The following is a 22015-nucleotide window of genomic DNA, read 5'->3' as shown; positions in this document are numbered from 1 at the left end:
GCTAATTGATTAGCCTTTCATAGACATCTATTTAGTTCACTCTCTCAAATAACAGGCCAGTAACTCTGAGAGGTAGAATCCTTACTGAAAATGTTGATATAGGGACACCAAGACCTTGATCCTTTTTCCACTAAGCAGCCTTATCCATATCCTTCTCTGTCTTATTGGAGGACAGCTTTATTCTTTGAGTTTTTCAGTCCCCAATCTTTGCGTTTTCTAGGATTCCTTTTCATCATTTTTATGATCACAATCATCACTTTATAGGACTCTATGTCCTTTACTTTGAAAAGATTTATCCAGAATCGGACAACTTCTTACTATCTCTATTGCCACCACACTTGTTCATTGATTACAATTACTTCAAGAGCCTTATAACTTGTTTCTCTGATTCCCTGTTGGTGTCTCTAGTATCTATTTACAACAGAGCAGCAAGAGTACTCCTTTTAAAATATAAGTCATATTATATCATCAATCTGCTAAAAATTCTGCAATGTTTCCCATTTTACTCAGAGTAGAATCCAAACTTTTTATAATAGCTAACAAGGGTCTCACACAGTTCATTCTATTCTAGACAGTGACCTCTTTGCTGAGTATTTAAAATTTCAAGAACACTCCTCTATGAACTTACACTTTCTCTTAGATATTCACATGCTAATTCATTTAAGTTGATGTTCAAAAGCCATGTTTTAATGTCTACTCTAACAAGCTATTTAAATCGCAACATCCTGTTTCCTGAACCCTCAAAACCTATTTTCTTTCATTTTCTATAAAGCATATCTTCTAAACTACTAGATGATTTACCTTTTTATGTATTTTTTTCTGTTTTCATTCTATTGGTTGTCTCCTACATAGGTAAATGTTTTCTCCCTCCAAGCACCTAGAACAATATTTCTGGAATGTAGTAGGTGCACGATCAATATTTTTTGATGGTTGAAGAAATGCTTTTAGGCTGAGGAGGCAGGTCAAATTTGGGAAGCAGAGATTACTATAATTTACAAGGACAGGTCTAAGAGAAAGAATCCCAAAACCCCCAAATAGGTATTTTTCTTAAAACTTCTCAAAATACTATGTTGTGACATGTATAAGGCAAGACTCTGTGAATCTGGGGAAACAGCAAATAGCAAGGAAAAAAAACAACTAGTTGAGAGCAACAAGCTAGAAAATTGCCCAAGTTTACACATAGCTGTCCTGACCAACCAGAATGACACCCTTGAACACCAGGTATAGTCAATAGAGACCCCACCAAAGTCATACTTTAGAAGTAGTGCCAAACTAGCCCAGGAGGAAAGGCGACTCTAGTTTTCCCTAAATAAAGCTTGAAAACAAGCCTTAAAAGTATCAAGCTAATCTATAAGTAAGTTCATACTCTGGAAGACAGTCTTAACACTCTCTAAAGGAACACAACAGAATCCAGACAACAAAAAGAAAACAGCAAAATCCAAATACTGGAAATAGTATCATTTACAAATCTAGCATCTAATTTTTTTAAAGTAATATACTTAATAAGTGAGAAAATATGACCCATAACCATGAGAAAAATCAGTGAGTTCAAGGAAAAATGTGCAAAAGAGAAAAACTGACTTGGCTTCTTTCTTCCTGCACATTCAATGGAGTCTCATATGTCAAAGGCATCCCAGCTCCCAATAGACCCCTAGCTTCATAGTGCTGAAAGCTCACAGCAGTGTTCTGTCTTCTTTCTCTACTACTACAGCCAACTGAACTCATTTGATCTGTGTATATTGTCTTGTTTACCTATATTCTCTCTTCTCTCTCAAGTTTGCAACCAGCTAATCCGATAAACCAATGTATTGTAATGAATAAAGGCTAGAACTACAAAAAACTCCCCAACCCCATTACTATGTGTAACTTTACTACTCCATGGTATTGGCATCTTACTCTAAAGTTTAAGAACTTCACTGGAAAAGGGGAAGAGTAATTGGGTACAAAAGATTACTTTGAATATTGGAAACTCATGAAACCACCTACTGATATGGTATAGGTGGAGACCTACTTTAAGCTTCACATCTAGGGGCCAAACCAATCATGATTATTTTTACTGGGGCACGGGATCAAAGATGGATAGGCTGTGCTTGTGATGGGATGCAAAACCACTATTGGCTAGATTCCCTTAATATTCTCCAGCCTTAGATTGGGATTCTGGGATTGTAGTACTTGAGACTAATGTGGGGTAGACCTAGCATCCTCTAAATGGAGGATGAAAGGGTAAGAGGTTCAAGGAGCTAGTGCCCAACAGGAAAGCATCAGTATTGTTGAATTAGAAAAGAGTAAAAAACTCTTCAGTGAACAGTGGTTACTGTTTTGTTTTTTTAAGACCTGCATATTTATACAGAGAGATTCAGCCTCTAAAGCTCAACCTTTTGACATCTTTGAAATGATCATTTTATTTGGAAATATTGATTGTTGTAACTACACAAAATATGTTAATATATTTCTTTCATGAAATCAGATAACTGCCTACTTTTGTTGAAAAGTACTAACATTTCTATATATATTTTAATGATTTAAATTCAGCAGGTATCTCATCTCAGAATAACAAGGCGTTATTTAATTTTAAAAGTGCTTTAGTGTGACATTTTAGACATTTTGAAAAGTGCATAAATGATAAGGTTACCTGACAGTAGAGCTATTTCACAACATCATTACACTGATAACTACTGGGGCCATTTCATTTGCATGAAATCATTTGTTTATGGCATTGAGAATCAAGTGATATTGTGTTTGGAACCATTTGTGTATGCTATTTATTTAGCATAATACGTGTTTATTGGGATTTTATTCACAATATAAGTCACATGTTAATAACAGTTTAACAGGTTTTAGAATATTGCCTTTTCACATGTTCAATAGCAAGTTCATGAGTAATTCCACAAGGTAAGTATATCTAAGAAGGACTCCTAATCTTATTTGCAAAGCATGTTTCTTCCACAATTGAGCAGATATATGTATGATACAGTCTCTTTTGTAGGGTTGTCATATTTCACAAATTAAAATACAGTACAGTAAGTTAAATTTTAATTTCTGGTAGACAATAAGTAAAATTTTAGTGTATGTCTAACTCAATATGGAGCACACACTTATACTAAAAAATTATTTATTGTTTACCTGAATTTCAAATTTAATTAGGCATCCTGTATTTTATCTGGCAAATCTACCCCTTTGTGCTAAAAAGATAAACTTGTCACACTGGCCAGTATGGTTCAGTTAGTAGGAGCATTATCCCATACACTGAAAGCTTGCAGGTTTGATTCTCATAACTGGATTGTGGATTTGATCCGTGGTCTGGGTGCATACAATCCCCAGTCCAGGCAAGTATGCGAGGCAATCAGTCAATGTTTCTCTCTCACATTGATCTTTCTCTCTTTCTCTCTCTCTCTGTCTCTCTCTCTCCCCACCCCCCTCCACTACCTGCCCCTTAAAGCAATGGAAACATGTCACCAGGTGAGGATGAAAAATTTTTTAAATAAAATAAACTTGTTATCTACTTTTATAAATATTCAGCCATGGATATTTCAAGCTAGTACAAGCCACATAGAAAGTTCACTTCAGTAACATGACATTTATAGATGTCTTAAGCTATCAACGTCTCATCCCCAGCAAATCCCCTGCCATTTTATTAGACTCATGGGAATTTTAATTATTTTTTAAAAGTAACTGGCTGGGCTCGCCTGACCCACCCCATCAGGCTGTGTTGTAGAAAAATACAAGTGAGCTCCTGATTAAAAAAAACCCTCACCATTAATGTTGATGGAATCAAGCCTGTTGATCTGGCACCACCCACAGAGAGAAGTGGGTGAATGAAGGTTCTGGATTGTTTGACACACTTCCTTTTAGGCTGTGTAAATTCTCAAGGTCTTCACTCATGGCAGCAGAGGATGCATCTAGGATAGTTCCTTACTGGGGTTTCAGTTTAGTGTTCAACAGCACCAGCAGGCTGCCACTCACAGTCGAGTGATGATGCTAATGGCAGTTGAAGATGGAAGACTAGTATAGACTCCACACCCTTTTTTTCTCATACCCAACTTCATGCCCCAGTGTTCATCTCCACCTCTTATTTTTACTGAGAATATTTAGAATTTAGTTGTGGATGAAGAGGACAAAAATATTGCATCTGAATCACATCTGCATTGTGTATCTAAACTAGGGATGTAGAGGCTGATGCTGATTAAGAGCTACTGCCAATGAATGAACAGCCTTACGTGTCCAGGAGCTGTCAACACGATCTACCTCTGTGTGTTATTTGTAGATGATTCGTGTGCCTCTTGCCAACAGAATTCATAAACTAAAGATTAATGAGAAGAGGCAACCCATTGGAGACAAGGCATTAGTAAAGCAGGAAGGTCTTTTGCTTTTTAGAGCTGGAAAACCAGGAGGATTCATCATTGTTTCAGCTGACTTTGGTGTCTGGCCAAGCCAGCGGCACCTACAGCAAGCACATTTGGCTCCATCTTATCCACTGCCACTCGAGTTCCCCAGCAATCTTGCCACCACTGCACAAGTTGTTACCAGACTAGAAAACAAAAGTAGTTTTCTTATTCCTTCTTTTTTGCTATTTTTAGAGAAATCTGAATAACAACCTATTCCCCTCATTTATTATTCTTGATGAATGGTAAATTATTCTAATAGCATTGACTGTTCTATTCATTTATTATTTGAGGATGATTAGAAGTGAATAGCTATTATAAAGCCTCACCACCAGCAAAAATTAGACCTTAGAATTTTGTGTTTCCTTTTGGCTCTGAGTAATTAATCTCTATTGCTTCTTCTAAATATGTCACACACACACACAGCACACACACACACACAGACCCCACACATACCTCTTTCTTCTTTCTAGTCATGGTCTGTTTTGACTCCAGAATCAGGATGCCCAGTACTTAAAAGTTTATCCAGAGGGGTGATGAATGAACCTCTAAAATGCAACTTCCCTCAGAGGTACAAGGCTTTTAAATTAAGTTTAAGGTCAATAAAGCCCCATAACTCACTCACAACTATGTTTTTTAAGGGTACAGGATACTATGTAAGACATGGCTCACAGAAGATGACAGAGATACATGCTAGGAAAAAAAAAAACACATTGCTATTTACAGAATAATAGACTGTAAGGTCCTAACCTGAGGGTAAAAATAGCATGTAGGGTGAAATAATGATCATTTCTTTATAGTGAGGCTTCCTACTAAACCCTCTAATTTAAGCTTTTGAGGCCTTAACCCACCTTCTCGGCTTTATCTTCCTCACAATTCTCCAAACATTTTTCACCCAAGTCAAATGGACCTGTTACTTTTTCTCAAATATGTCAGTTATCCCACAATCAAAATTTTCTGCTTTTTTTCTTTTTTCTTTTTTTTGATCTGGACTAAATTTTCAACTTCTCCACACCACCGTCCCATTTCTATTTCTGAAAATAATTTTTCCATAAAGGCTCACTTTAAATTCCTTCTTTAATCGACTCATCTCAAAATATTCTATTCCTTTTATAATACTGCCTTCTTCCCACAGTCATGTATAAGGACAGATGTGGGTCTTATGGGCCTTCATGTCTACAAAATTTGGGGGATGCTCTCACAAAAATCAAAACAAAATCACAAATACAAATATAGGTACAAAAGGGAATGTTTTGGGGTGATACCAGCGTAGGTGGTTAAGTAAAGAACTCCAAAATTCTACACTTTCATGAGGGCAATAACAACAACAAACCTGGGGAAAAAATGACAGAGTCGATTTTTTTTTTTTTTAACTTTGGAAACTAACTAAAAGCTTGTAGCAATCCATGGAGTGCTTGCTCAAGAAAATGGCTGATTCTTGGTAAAAACAATGAGATGAGTGCCATTTTAATTTAGTCTCATCTCCAGTTCCTCAGCTCAACTATAGACTTGAAAAAACAGCCTGCATTCCCAATATTGGTACGAAGGCAGAAGAACAAAACTTATTTGCAAAGAGCTGTTGTTGTTTGTTTTGACCAGTCTGGCTCAAAAGACTTGTCTTTATTTCACCTAACCCAGAATATTCTCTGTGTTAGATCTGCAATGGGTGTTGGCTAGAGATAGGAGTTTGAGTTTGGTGCATCTGTTGAAAAAATTTATAGGTAAATGTTTTAATTTCTATTGTCAGAAGCAATAAATAACTGTTGGAACAAACAATAGACTAACCAAAAACCTTAGAAGAAAAACCTAGGGCATTAATAAGATGTTTTTTAAAGTAACATCTTTAAAAGGCTCTGAAATAATCCTGAGACTCTATAAGGCCACACACATGCACAGAACTGTGTTCATGTTAAGAAAAGACCTAAGAAGATGGGCTCAATTATGGCTAACCTTAAAGCTATGTGCAAGAAAAAAAGTAAATGGTAAGGCACAGTTGTAAAATGCCTGGAGAAGTGTTCAATACATACCCCAATAAGTATAGAGACGCTGTGCTAAGTCTAGTGGATTTTTGGGGGGGGAGGGGGGCTCAAAGAATTTAAGAAAATCTCTGACCAATCATTAGCTGACCACTAAACAAGTGCATCAGGGGTTTCAGTGGCTATACATAATAAAGAATACAGTCTTTATAAAATTAGTTCAGAAAAATTGCTAAACAAATTAACAGCTTCAACAGAGGACAACAACAAATCTAGGGACAAAGTGAAACTTGACTTCTGAGGATGCAACATTATAATATTCAAAATGTCCAGTTTTTAGCAAAAAATTTATAAGCATGCAAAGAGACAAGAAAATATAATCTAGAGACAGGATAAAAAACAATCAATAGAAAGTTTCCCTGAAAAAGTATAGATGTTGAATTTACTAGACAGAGACTTTAAATCACCTATTGTAAGTATCTTAAAAGCCAAGGAAAATCATGTCTAAATAATTAATGAAAACATGAAAATGGTGTCTCACCAAATCAGAAATATCAATAAAGAGACAGAAATTAAGGGAACCAAATAGAATGTCTGGAGTTCACAAGTATAATAACCAAAATGAGAAATTCAGTAGGACTCAGCAGCAGATGTGGGCAAAAGACATAATCTGCAAACTCAAACATCAAATGAGATTTATCTGTGAAATCTTGAAAACAGCAGGAGAGAAGTGACTCATCATAAACAAGGAAACTTCAAAAAGATCAACAGCTGATTTCTCATCAAAAACCTAGGACACCGAAAGCCAACTGGTGATATGCAGTCATGATTGCCATCAGGAATACTTTCTGAGACATGTGTTGTTAGGTAATATTGTCTCTGTGCAAATACCACCAAGTGCACTTACACAAACCGAGATGGTATAGCCTACTTCACACCTCGGTTATATGGTATATCACCATCAAATATGCCATCCACCATTGACTGGAACATCATTACATGCACAGGACTGTACTCAAAGTGTTGAAAGAAAAGAAAGAATTCTCAAACAGGATTCTATATCTGGCAAAACCATCCTTCAAAAGTTAAGGTGAAAATAAAACTTTCCTAGATAATTAAATCAGCAAACCTGCCTTACAATTTTTTAAAAAAATGTTAAAAATTCCCTCAGATTGAAATGATAGAATACTTGAAAGAAACTTGAATCCATGTGGAAAACATGATACAGCCATACAATAAATTATTATTCAGCCGTAAAAGGGAATGAAGTACTGACACATGCCACAGCATGTATGAATCTTGAAAACATTATGCTAAGTAAGTGAAAAAAGTCAAACACAGAAGACCACATATTGTATGATTCCATTTACACAAAATGTCCAGAGCAGGCAAATGGATGGTGACACAAAGTAGATTAGCAGTTGCCAGGGATGGAGGAAAGAAAACTTGGAAGTGGAGGGTTTCTTTTCTGGGGTGAAGAAAATGTTCCAGAATTAGACAGTAGTAATGGCTTCTCAGCATTTTGAGCACCATTGAATTTTACACTTTAAAAGGCTAAAATAGCCAACTTTATGTTATATGACTCTTATCTAAAAATTAAATAAATTAATACTTAATTACAATAATAATTGAGTATTTTAGAATTAGAATATTAGTAAAAAGTAATAAACTTAAAATAATATATACATAATAAATTTTTAAGAGCTGCCAGATACTATAAACTTCATAACATTCAGAAAAAATAATGTTTATTTTATTAATATACTATTTTTATAATATTATAGTTATTTATACTATGGCATTTATATATAAAACTATGTAATATACTAACTTATCACTAAATCTGACTCTGGCATGTTTCACTTTCTCTAGTCACTGTATACAAGTATCAAATTTCAAACATTCATTACTTAGTTGATATGATATAGAGGTGGATGTTCCTGCCTATCCAACAGAGTTATATGCTTTCTTCTGAGAGCTGCCCATTCCATTAAAGAGTATGGATATGGAATTCACAGACAAAAAAGAACTATTTGGTCATGGGTACAAGAGTAGCTTCATTCTCCTGCCAGAACCTCCACACAAGCCCTCTAAATCCATTTTCACTCTGCTTGGTGTTTAAATCGTAACTCAGTTATTTACTACCTGTATGAGGCTGACCAAGTTATTTTAACCTACCTGAGTCTTATTTCCTCACTGGTAAAATAAGCACCATTATATCTCTACCATAGCATGGCTATGAAGAGCACATGAAATAAATTATGTTACGTACCAAGCATAATACCTTGCTCATAGTGAGTTCTCAGTTAGTGACAGCTGTTGTTGTTCTAATTGTTATGGTTACTTTTTATTTGTCATAATCTCCTGGTTGATTTACTCGAAAACTTAGACTGCAAGCTTTGAAAGTGGAATCTATCAAATGAGTCATCTTTTGATCCTTCTCTGGCTTACAAGACCAGTATAATAGATATAGGAGCTTTAATAGACACTACAAACACATACTTAGCAATGTCCTTTGCATACATTAGGTGCTTAGCATGGAATTAAATTGGCAGAATTTGTACAAAATTCTCACATGCCCATCTACAAACTTCAGAAAAGAACATAGCCTTACTTTTTCAATACCCATTTATTCACAGAAAATCATCCTTCTCAGTGGGTCACCCCCTGGAATCAATTACTATGTTATGAGTACCACCTGTCCCCGGTTACTAGTGCCAGCGCTGCCATTTACTGGTTGTGTTGCTTTGGACAAATGACTCTGCAACCCTTTGCCTCAATCCTTTTGTCTGTAAAGTGGGGATAATAAAAATTTTTACCCATTGGGATTGTTGTAAAGATAAATTGAGCTAATACATGCAACGTTCTTAGAAGAGTGCTTGAAAGAGAAAATGTTCAATAAATGTAACTGTTGTTAGTTACCACCAAAACATTGCAGGTCCTGTACTAGAATTTGGGTTTTCAGAGTTCAGTTAAATGCTACCCAGCCCATTCTCTGGTGGGCCTTTCTGCAATAGTCTCTCTCATTGTGTTTTTCACACTTCTTATTGTTCAGCCTCTGTTTCTATTTTTCTTCTCCAACATCCACATAGAATACATGAGGCTCTGGCTGGTTCTTATGTTTTTTAGTGACAGCACATGAGGCTATTTACTTGCTTTTCAAATTAGTCACTCTCAACACCTGAACAAATTTTAGATTTGGTAGGATAAGCTGAATAGGAATCCATCCAAGGAATTTAATGAGAGGACTTAACAAAAGCTAACAGATCACTTCAAACTAGTGCTCACCATATGTAAATGTGTCCTTAGTGACTGAAAATAGAATCATAATTAAGAGAAGAACTTGAGTATCTGTGCAGAAGATGTCTGCAATGCTCGTTTAATTTTAATAAGAATTTTAATATTTTACTATCATTTTCATAAACTAATAGTTTTTAAGACAGTGTACAGTATCCTATTAGTTTGCAAAATAAACATTTTCAGATTCTGCAGGACCAGGTTGCATTTCCACACAGAGTAAATCTTTCTTGTCCCTTGGACTTTTTTTCCCCTTGGCTTGGTCATAAAGCTTCATAATCTCCATAAAGCCCCTTCCACTTAATCTATTTTTGATTTTAGGATCTTTATTAACTGCTAGTTCTTTTTAATTTTTGTATTTATTTCTTTTACATTTTAGTGGAAACAGCTAAAACCAAATCTGTATGCACCTCTTATTCTTGGAATTAATACATTGATTGATTGATTTTTTTTCACCTCTGTATTATGTTTGTTTAACTACTGAAATTACATTGTGCCAGCTGATGTAGCCCCAGCCAACTCTATTAAGAAATCAGTTGAAAGAGTGGCAATCATCTGAGAGGTGCTGTGTTTACACTTGCTATTTAGGCATCAGGGCAAATCTAAGTCACATACAGATCTGGTGTTCCAATATAGTTATGCTCCCAAGTTCATCTATTGATTTATCATGAACAAATTTCTTGTTTTTTAAAAGCTATGGCGTCATTTATTAGAAAGACAAATGAGAGTAATTAAGCTTCAAGGCCATTAAGTGTTAAAACTTTTTGGAATTAGTGAGCTATTAACATGACAGAGTGCTTGGCTCTTCCTAGGTAAGTCATGGTCTTTCCCCTCCAGCTCTGCTTCTTGGAGTGACCTCTGTTGGCTCTCCTAACAGTGCATGTTTTTCCTATGAGACCAAATAAAGCTGCACAGGCAGTGGAATGAATAAATGGACAGTTTGTTTTCAAAGCCCATTTTGGCAAAATTATTATAGGTGATAAGTGTTACCTTTTAGTTAATGTTTGTTAATCTATTCACTTGAATAGCCTGACTAACTGATGAGCAATGGTTCCTTCAAGTACAATAAAATAGCAGCTACTTTCTTTTTTCACAAAGTAGACCCATGTATGTGTGATTTTTTGTTTTTTCTTGAAAATATACCAAGCTTAGGATTTAATCATTTAAAACAGCTAAAATATAGTTAATAAGATCATGTTTGTTTAATTTTTGGTGTGATATGAACCAAATAATCAAGCATCCTAAATTTCTTGAGAGAAAAGATCTTGACCAGAATCCGTAAGTATAAACAAACATGAGAGAAATGCACTTGAGTATTTTTCTTTGTAAACGTACTCCTAAGTTCTTGTGTACAGATTCTGGGTGTGAAAATGCCATAGAGTTATTGTGAATTTGGAAATTATAATCATTTACTATTGTTCATTATCTGAGCTCCCACAATGCATCAGGGGACTTTGATAAACATACTGTTTTATGCATTTTCCCTGACCAGAAATATCACATTCCAAACTGCACAGTCGTTATTTAATACTTCAGGTCTTTCTCATTATGAAACCTTAACTCTGTTGTGCACAAAACATTGCTGTTCCAATGAAGTAACAAACATTTTTACAATGCTACTTTTTTCTTCCAAAATGCAGGTAGTTTGAAAATAGGAAGAAAATATCAAATGACACATTAAAATATTTTTTATGGGATTTGGAAGATGGCAGCGGAGTAGGTAGCAGTGTTGTCTGCTTGCTCCCACCACGGAAGGACTTGGAGTGCAAACACGAAGAGGAGTGAGTGAGTGAGGATTTCAGACAGCAGGAACATGGAAGGGAGTATGGGAGCAGCGTGAAGGAGGGCAGAAAGTTTGGCCACACACTCCAGGCTGAGTCGCTGGGACTCCAGGACCAGCGCATCTGCCATACCGCACCTGAGAGGGGAAGCTGCTGACCAGCTCATTAGCCAGGAGCTACTTGGAGGCTTCCCCTTGCCAGGGGTGCACTGACCAGCGAAGTCTCACAGGGAGTCATCAAGGGGGTTTGACTGAAAAGGCCGGAGGTGTGGGAGGACAGTGAACAACCCAGGTTGGGAGAAACTGTATGAACTGAGTCTAGGTGGGGACCCCCTTGGCTGCAACCCAGGACTGAAAACTCTGCTCTCTGGGCACTGCCAGGGCCCCACTAAGCAAAGAGGCAGATTTGAGCCACGGAGGGAGAGGGGCCCATATGGGAAAGCTGCAGCAGAACTGAAGACTTGGTGGGGACCCCAGGCAGGCAGGTGGTGCATGACCTGGCACCTTGATCGCACCAGGGCCCTACCAAACAAAGGGACAATTCTGAGCCATGGAGAGGGGCCCATACAGGAAAGCTGCGGCAGAACTGAAGACTTGGTGGAGACCCCAGGCCAGCAGGTGGCGCGTGCAGGCATATAGGCAGGGACGGGAGCTTATGCTGTAGTTCGGGAATAGAGACACGACTGGAGGCAGAGCAGAGATTACTGGCATGTGCAAGCTGGCCCACCAGCAGAACAACGTTGCTAGACAAGCCTGAGGAGGGCTGAGAGTGCTGCAGGAGGGGACTCAACTAAGTGCGGCTCACAGCAGAGCAGTGTCAGGCCCATGAGTAAGAGACTAGCAACCCCAGAATGAAGCTGTATCTCCCCACAGCCAGCCAGCCAACCAGAAAAGGTTTAAAATCCATGGAATTTTGAACAGGGGCGAATCCAGAAAAAAAAGAAGACTGTGCCTAAAGGTTGAACTGAGTAAAAACTCTTTCTTTGATTTTTTTTTCTTTTCCATCCCTTTTCCTTCCATTCTTTTTTTTCTTCCCTTCCCCTTTCTTTCTTTTTTTCTCTTTCTTTCTGTCTTTCTATTTTTTAAAACTTTTTCTTTAATCTGTTTCCTAACTTATCTCCCTCCTATCCTTGTTGTTTAATTTTTGTTTGTTTTTCTGTTTTGTTATCCTCCCTCTCACACTAAACACTTAGCATATAGCATACTATACACTTCCACTTTCTCACTTTATTCTGCATTCTTTCCTTCCTTTTTAAACATACAATGTAAATATCACTTACCGTCTCACATAGCCTTGACCCTACTTGCTACTATTATTACTCTATCACCTTCCCTCTCAAAAATCATCTTTCTTTCATTTAAAACAACTTCTATCTGTTTCTCCTATAATATCATACTCTTAACCTCTCTACACTTATATTAACACTGGCTCGTTTACTGCTATGGTGGGATTGTGGGTTGGGGGGATATTTTGGAGGGTGTGAGTTTCTTGTCTGGGTTGTGTGCATATGTTTTAACAGCATCTCCACAAAAGAATTTAAGACAAGGTGGGCAGAGTGACTCTCAATCAACTAGCCAGAGGTAAGGATCCACCAAAGAGTAACTGAAATACAACCAGACAGCTTAAACAAATGGCATAAAGGGCAACACAAGATCATCAGGCTCAGAAGAACAAAGAGACTATACCACTGAATCACCCAGGTCTCCTATAAAGATTCTCATATCACAAAAGAGGGGAATCAAAGCAGACAAATCTAATAAACAAAAACAAACAAGAAGAATTCAACACAGGGAGACACAGAAACAACCTCCCAATGAAAGGAAAAGGGGAATCCCCAGAAAGAGAGATAGATGGAATAGACATAAGCTAACAATCAGACATGGAATCAAAAAAAAATAGTTATAAAGAAGCTCAATGACCTTGACAATCTCAAAGAAAACTATGACAAACTCCATGAAAATTACCAACAACTCCAAAGAAACTACAAATAATTGCAGGGAAGCTACAAGGAACTTACAGAGAACTACACCGGCATAAAAAAGAACATAGAAACTATTAATAAGAATCAGGAAGAAATGAAGAATACAATTTCTGAACTGAAGGACACAGTACAATCAATCAAAAGGAGGCTAAAGAAAGCAGAGGATTGGATCAGTGAGTTAGAGGAAAATGTAGAAAAAAATTCCCAGACAATACAACAGAATGAAAAAAAAAAATTTAAAAAGAATGAAGAAAGTTTAAGAGATCTGCAGGATAACATGAGAATAAACAACATTAGAATCATAGGGATACAAGAAGGAGACGAGGAGGAGCAAGGGATAGAAAACATAGGAAACATAGGAAAAGTAATGACAGAAAATTTTTCTAACCTGATGAGAGAAAAAGTCATGCAAATCCAGAAATGACAGAGGGTCCCAATGAAGATGAACCCCAAAAGGCCCACACCAAGACACATAATAATTAAAATGGCAACATTTAAAGACAAAGTGAGAATCCTAAAAGCAGCAAGAGAGAAACAGCAAATAACATACAAGGGAGCTCCAATAAGGCTACCAACTGTCTTCTCAACAGAAACACTACAAGTCAGATATGAATGACAAAAACTATTTCAAGCAATGAAAAACAAAGGCCTACAACCAAGACTACTCTTCCCAGCAAGGCTCTCATTCAAAATGGAAGGTGAAATAAGGAGTTTCTCAGACAAAGGAAGACTAAAAGAATACATCTCCACCAAACCACCATTGCAAGAAATGCTAAAGGGAATGCTTTAAGAAAAAGAAGAAAAAAAGAGAGGGAAAGGAACGCAACTACAAAAGGAAATGAATAAATACGCATAATAATAACCTTAAATGTGAATGGATTAAATGCTCCAATTAAAAGATATAGGGTAGTGGAATGGATGCGAAAACATGACCCACATATATGCTGTCTACAAGAGACACACCTTAGAACAAAAGATCTACACAGACTGAAAGTGAAGGGATGAAAAAAATATTTCAAGCAAATGAACACGAAAAAAAAAAAGCTGGGATAGCAATACTTATATCAGACAAAACAGATTTCACAGCAACAGCCATAAAAAGAGAAAAAGAAAGACATTTCATAACACTTAAGGGTAAAATCCATCAATAAGATATAACCCTTATAAACATATATGTAAACCAACGTAGGAGCACCCAAATATGTAAGGAAATTTTTGAAAGACTTCAGGAAGGATATAGACAACAACATATACATAGCAGGGGACTTTAACACCCATTGTCAACAATAGACAGATCTTTGAAGCAAAGAAACACCAAAGATATTGAGGCACTGAACAACACTCTAGAGCAAATGGACTTAGTTGATATATATATAGAACTTTTCAACCCAAAGAAGCAAAATATACATTCTTTTCAAGTGCACATGGGACATTATCAAAGATAAACCACATGGTAGGACACAAAACAAGCCTCAACAAATTCAAGAAAATTGAAATTATATCAAGCATCTTCTCAGATCACAATGACTTAAAACTGGAAATCTACCTCAAGGAATAAACTGAAACATTCAAACTCATGGAGAATGAATAACATGCTATTAAATAATGAATGGGTTAACAATGACACCAAGGAAGAAATCAAAAAGTTTCTGGAAACTAATGATAATGAACACACAACAACCCCAAACCTATGGGATACAGCAAAAGCAGTCCTAAGAGGAAAATTCATAGCAATAAAGCCCTACCTAAAAAGGATAGAAGAATCTCAAATAAAAAAATCTAACCCTACAGCTACAAGAACTAGAGGAACAACAACAAGCAAAGCCCAGATCAAGTAGAAGGAAGGAAGTCATCAAGATCAGAGCAGAATTAAATGATATAGAGACCAAGCAAACAATTTAAAAGATCAATAAAACCAGGAGTTAGTTCTTTGAAAAGATAAACAAAATTGACAAGCCTTTAACCAGGCTCATCAAGAAAAAAAGAGAGAAAACCCCCCCAAAAAAAATCAGAAATGAAAGAGGAGAAATCACAACCAATACCACAGAAATACAAAGGATTGTAAGAAATTATTATGAACAACTGTATGGCAAGAATTTTGACAACCTAGAAGAAATGGACAAATTTCTGGAAACATATACTCTTCCAAAACTGAATCAAGAAAAAGCAGAAAGCCTGAACAGACCAATAACAGCTAGTGAAATTGAAGCAGTAATAAAAAAACTTTAGGCACACAAAAGTCCTGGACCGGATGGCTTCACAAGTGAATTTTACAAAACATTTAGGAAAGAACTAACTCCTATCCTTCTCAAACTATTTTAAAAAATCCAAGAAGAAGGAAGACTCCAAAACTCTTTCAATGAAGCCAGTATTACCTTAATTCAAAAACCAGGTCAAGACACAACAAAGAAAGAAAACTACAGGCCAATATCACTGATGAACATAGAGGTTAAAATCCTCAACAAGATATTGGCAAACTGGATCCAACAACACATTAGAAAGATTATACACCACAATCAAGTGGGATTCATCCTAAGGATGCAAGGATGGTTTAATATTCACAAATGAATAAATATAATAACCACATAAACAAAATGAAAGACAAAAACCACATGATCATATAAATAGATGCAGAAAAAGCATTTGATAAAGTACAATACTCATTTATGATGAAAACACTCAGAAAAATGGAAATAGAGGGAGCATACCTCAACATAATAAAGGCCATATATGAGAAACCTGAAGCCAATATCATATTCAATGGGAAAAAAAATGAAAGCATTGTGCTTGAGATTAGGAACAAGACAAGGATGTCCACTCTCTCTACTTCCATTCAACACAGTCTTGGAAGTTCTAGCCACAGCAATCAGACAAGAAAGAGAAATAAAAGACATCAAATTGGAAAAGAGGAAGTAAAACTGTCATTATTTGCAGATGACATCATAATGTACATTGAAAACCCTACAGATTCCACGGAAAAAATACTCGACCTAATAAGTGAATTTGGCAAAATAGCAGGGTACAAAGTCAATATTCAGAAATCGAAGGCATTTCTGTACACCAACAATAAAATCTCAGAGATAGAAACTAAAATAAAAATCCCATTTACCATAGCAACAAGAAAAATAAAATACCTAGGAATAAACTTAACCAAGGAGGTAAAAGACCTGTACTCAGAAAACTACATAACATTGAAGAAAGAAATTAAGGAAGATACAAAAAAAAGGAAAAATATATCGTGTTCATGGATGAAAACAACCAACATCATTAAAATGTCCATACTACCCAAAGCAATTTATAGATTCAATACAATTTCTATTAAAATATCAATGACATAGTTCACAGACCTAGAACAAATACTTCAAAAATTTCTATGGAACCAAGAAAGAGCCCGAATAGCCAAAGCAATCTTGAGGAAGAAGAACACAGTAGGAGGAATCACAGTACCTGATATCAAACTATACTATAAGGCCATGGTAATCAAATCAGTCTGGTACTGGCATAAGAACAGACATATAGATCAATGGAACAGAATAGAGACCCCAGAAATAAACCCAGGTCTATATGGTCAACTAATATTTGACAGAGGGGGAAGGAACATCAAATGGAGTGAAAAGAGCCTCTTCAACAAATGGTGTTGGGAGAACTGGACAGGGACATGCAAAAAAATGAAACTAGACCACCAACTTACACCATACACCAGAATAAACTCAAAATGAATCAAAGACTTAAATGTAAGCCATGGCACCATAAAAGTCCTACAGGAAAACATAGGCTGAAAAATTTCAGATATCCCACATAACAACATTTTCACTGATATATCTCCTAAGGCAAGGGAAATAAAGAAAAGAATAAACAAATGGGACTACATCAAACTAAAAAGTTTCTGCTCAGTTAAAGAAAACATCAGCAAGATGAAAAGGGAACCAACCATATGGGAAAATATATTTGCCAATGATACCTCAGACAAGGGATTGATCTCCAAAATATATAAAGAACTCATACGACTCAACACCAAGAAGACAGACAACCCAATTAAAAAATAGTCAAAGGACCTGAACAAACACTTCTCCAAAGAGAACATACAGAGGCTCCACAAGCATATGAAAGAATGCTCAACATCACTAGCCATCAGAGAGATGCAAATAAAAACCACAATGAGATACCACTTCACACCTGTCAGAATGGCCATCATCAACAAATCAACAAACAACTTGCACTGGCGAAGATGTTGAGAAAAGGGATCCCCTGGTGCATTGCTCGGGCGTAATGCAGACTGGTGCAGCTACTATGGAAAACAGTTTGGAATTTCCTCAAAAATCTAAAAATGGAACTGCCTTTTGAACCAGCAATTCCATTGCTAAGACTACATCCAAAGAATCCTGAAACACCAATTCACAAGAACCTATGCACGTCTATGTTCATAGCAGCACTATTACAATAGCCAAGTGCTGGAAACAACCTAAGTGCCTATCTGTAGATGAGTGGATCAAAAAACAGTGGTACATTTACACAATGGAGTACTATATAGCAGAAATAAAGAAGGAACTTTCACCATGTGCAACAACATGGATGGAACTAGAGAGAATTATGCTTAGTGAAATAAGCCAGGCAATGAAAGAAAAATACCTTATGCTATCACCTATTACAGGAGACTAATGAACAACACAAACAAATGAGCAAAATTGAACCAGAGGTATGTAAACAAGGAGCAGACTAACAGTGACAAGGGGGGAGTGGGGAGGGAGAGAAGGGGAAAAGAAGGGGAAGGGTCTAGTCAAAAAACATGTATAAATGACCGATGGACACGGACAATTGGGTGTGGAATTATTGGGAGAAGGGGTGAGCAGGGTGCAGGGAAGCAATAGGGAAAAAAGAGGGACAAATGTAATAGAAAAACAAACAAATAAACAAACTTTTTAGTGGGGGAAAAAAAGAAAATATAAAGAATGGAAATGCAATTCTAGTGAATATCAGAAGGACAAGGATTTTCCTTCACACTGTATATTTTTCTTTCTACCTGATCCCTCCAGAATTTGGCATTCTGAAGAAGTAAGTAATAACATAAGGTTCTTTGCATGAAAATAATAAGACCAGATGTTAATAGAGGTTTTGTTGATCAAGACTTTGACTGGAATGTCATGTCTAAAAGAGACATGCTTGGGCTCTGGTTGTTACCAAAAAACCCCGAGGAACTAAGATTGACTTTAGAAAGTAATAAAAGCCCATGAGAAGAAAGGCCTGGTACCTAGGTTGGATGTACGGTCCACAGCAATCTTTCCAGGGAAGGAATGAAGGTTGCTTTCCTGAAAGATGGTTAGAAGGGACCTTAAGGCACAATGATAAACCTGAAGGACTTGGAAAAGACAGGTATTTATAGGCAAGGGTAAATGGCAGGTATGTGGCTCAGCTTCTGTGCCCTGGAGGGCAAACTGAAGGTCACCTTAAATGTTCCTTGTGTAAGTCCCAGCAAAGCAGACTTAAAGATCATAAGTGATCATTTCCTGCTCTTGTTGTGTTTATGCAAATGAACAGGAGAAATTGAAAATGAACCTAATGCAGTCCCTTTAATGACAAGGAGGGTAATCTTGAGAAAAAAATCGTGATTCAAGGAAAATCACAATGCTTAGTGGTAGACTATAAAGTAGTGCTTTTAAAGTTTAAAGTTTCATTTAAAGGCTTTTTTAATTTGTAAGTTAAACTATGTCTGTGACATCATCGAAGATGCTTAAGTTACAGGCAAGAAGAATGTCAAATGTCTTACGACTGGATGTCTTTCCCATAAAATAGTCTTACAGATTTAGGGACTTGTTTATGGATTATGTTGCATAAATTAACATGTGTTTTCTGTTTTCAAAGGGCATAAGCCTACAATCTCATTACCTGAGTGATTGTCTGTACATATAGGCCTCACTTAATCCTGTCTGCATTGCTGCCTCCTGAGACTTAATGGTTTGTCTGAACTAAGTGACTAGGTTGGTGAAGAGTGGGGTGATCTGTGGGCATCACCTTAAAACTGGTTTCTCTTTTCTATCCTAGTGACTTGGACAGAAAGGGCCCAGAGGTCTGAGAGGAGGAAAACCTAAAATATTTCCCTCAGCCCAAACTAAGTATAATGGGCAAAAGGGTTTTACACAGGTATGACATGCCTGGCACACCTTCCTCCAAAGAAGCCCTTCTTTTCTCTAATGTGGAACACTGAAAAATTAATACCTGCCTTTTGTCACCTAGTGGTTATGGATTGAATGATGTCTTTTAACCCTGTTGTCAAATTTGTTGCCCCGAGAATACAACAAGGATGCCAGCCTGTTAAACCAAGCACACCGTTGTCCAGGGATAGCCAACTGACCTGGTGTCTGCACGATCCTTCCCCACGTGGGAAGGCCATCGTCCCTCCACACCCCAACTCTTATTAGGGATTTCTGACCCAAGGGTAGGTAGGATGATGGCCATGTCCCGCTTGAAGCAGTTAGAGGAGCATGAGACCATCGCCCATTGTCCTCTATAAGATTATAAAGGATCTTAAGTCTGAGAGGGGGGAACTGTTATTTTTTATGGTTATAAAAAATTAATTATTTTTAATAATAATAATAATGTAGGAAAGGGAGAACCCAGAGAACTTGTATGCATGATCCATGGGCATGGACTGGGAGGGGGATGAGATTGCTGGGGGAGGCGGGTGCTGGTCAGAGGGGAGCAAAGGGGAAAAAGTTAGAACTATTGTTACAATATAATCAATAAAATATACTTTAAAAAAACATTTTTTTAATGGTAGGTTAAAAGATGAGAGATTCAAGAAAGCAGAAGGGCATACTAGAAAAGCATTAATACTACTTTAAAAGAACATCCTAACTATCACCTTGAGGCATTTATTATTTCACAAGGATGTAATTTTATTATTATTTGTAGTCTGAAATATTTCCTCAAAGTTTAACCCTACCTTGATTTAAGCAAAGATCCAGCACAAAATTAACAACTTAAATCATAAAGAAAATGTTGAATTGATAAACTTAAAAAATAATGCTAAGCCACTTCCATGCCAGCAATTTTTCCCTCAAAGGCATGTTCTGCTTTATCATGGTAACTCTTCCAATAAGCGCACATAACATGTGTTCAGAAAACCTTCCCATCTGACTTACCATGTATTTAAGAAAGAAAATACATATTTTGCATATTTAAGATATTTATTATTTAAGCATTTTATAAAGTATTAAAAAAGGAGTTATTTCAGAAAACCAGCATATTATTTCAACATACCAAAACAAAATTTTTTCACCAAAAAAGGATTCAGACTAGAAGGTAAACTATACAAGGGCAGGAATTCTTGTCTGTTAACCTGCTATAAATCCCACAACCAAGACAGTCACCAAGTAATATTCAATAAATGTTGAATGAATAAATGAATTTAACAGTGTTGCAATACTCTTTTATTTATAATTTATATGTATATTTGATTCATAGTTTATATTTTAGATTTATTTATATATTCAAGTTAGATATGGAAACAGGCTGACCTAATCACATTTAATAATATTAGTCACATGTCTTCACAGTGTTTACCTGCTTCTGTTCCACCCCTAAAATTTTAATTTCAGGATAAAGACTACCCTTAATGACCTATCCTTACTAGTTTCCAGAGTTTCAGATTTTGTTTACTAAAGAGGTTACACAGCAACCAATGACTCTCTAAACTGAAACTTCATTTATTGGAAAAACATATTTTAGTATCCCATTATTTCTCTTGTCTAAATTCACTTTATGTCACTTTAACTCCCAGTTACACATTGGAAAATTAGAAATTTAAATATATAAAATTTTAGATCATAACATATTTGTCTTTCTTTATTCTAATTACATAAAACAAAGCAAGAAAAAGGAAAGGAGAAAAGCAAAAAGGAAGGAAGGAAGGAAAGAAGGAAAGGAAGGGAAGGAAGGGAAGGAAGGGAAGGAATGTCTTAAGGGAAAATTAAAATGGAGAGAAATCAATACAAAAATGTACCAAAATAGAGAGATTCAAGATGGCAGAGGAGTAAGTGGAAGCTAAACTAACCTCCTCCCAGGACCAATCTGAAATTACAACTAAATTGTAGAGAAATCATCTGGAATAACCAACTGAACAGCTGGAGAGAAGCCTTATAACCAAGGACAGACAGAAGAAACCACTTCACCATAATGAGACTGGTAGGGAATGCAGAGGTAGTGTGAGGGCTGGCTGGGTTCCCATTGGTGGCAGCTGAAGGTCTGGTGGGATATTTCAGCAGCTGGGGGGTTCCTTCTGTAATGCCTCCTAACTGGTCTCCTGGCTTCTCAGCTCTAACCCATCTGCTCTCAGGCAAAGCTTTTATGATTTCAGCATGGTCTGGGATAGAGGGAGAGTGCCTTTAGAATAAAGAAGAGTAATTTATCGAGAAAAGTATTCCCTAAGACAATCTACACCTTATTCTCTAATTCTAGGATCATGAAGCAATATTTAGATTTGTAATTTGATTTTCTGTGTAGACCTTCTTATATCAGGAGATGCAAGTTTTTCCTAGAACCAAATCTCTGAAATGCAAATCTGATTTTGCCTCTAATTTAAAAATAAATATTTTTAAAAAT

The sequence above is a fragment of the Furipterus horrens genome, unplaced genomic scaffold (assembly GCF_987537825.1).
Source record: "Furipterus horrens unplaced genomic scaffold, mFurHor1.1.pri manual_scaffold_7, whole genome shotgun sequence".
Lineage (NCBI taxonomy): Eukaryota > Metazoa > Chordata > Mammalia > Chiroptera > Furipteridae > Furipterus > Furipterus horrens.
The sequence above is the reverse complement of the archived record's forward strand: the minus strand, read 5'-3'. Positions refer to the sequence as shown.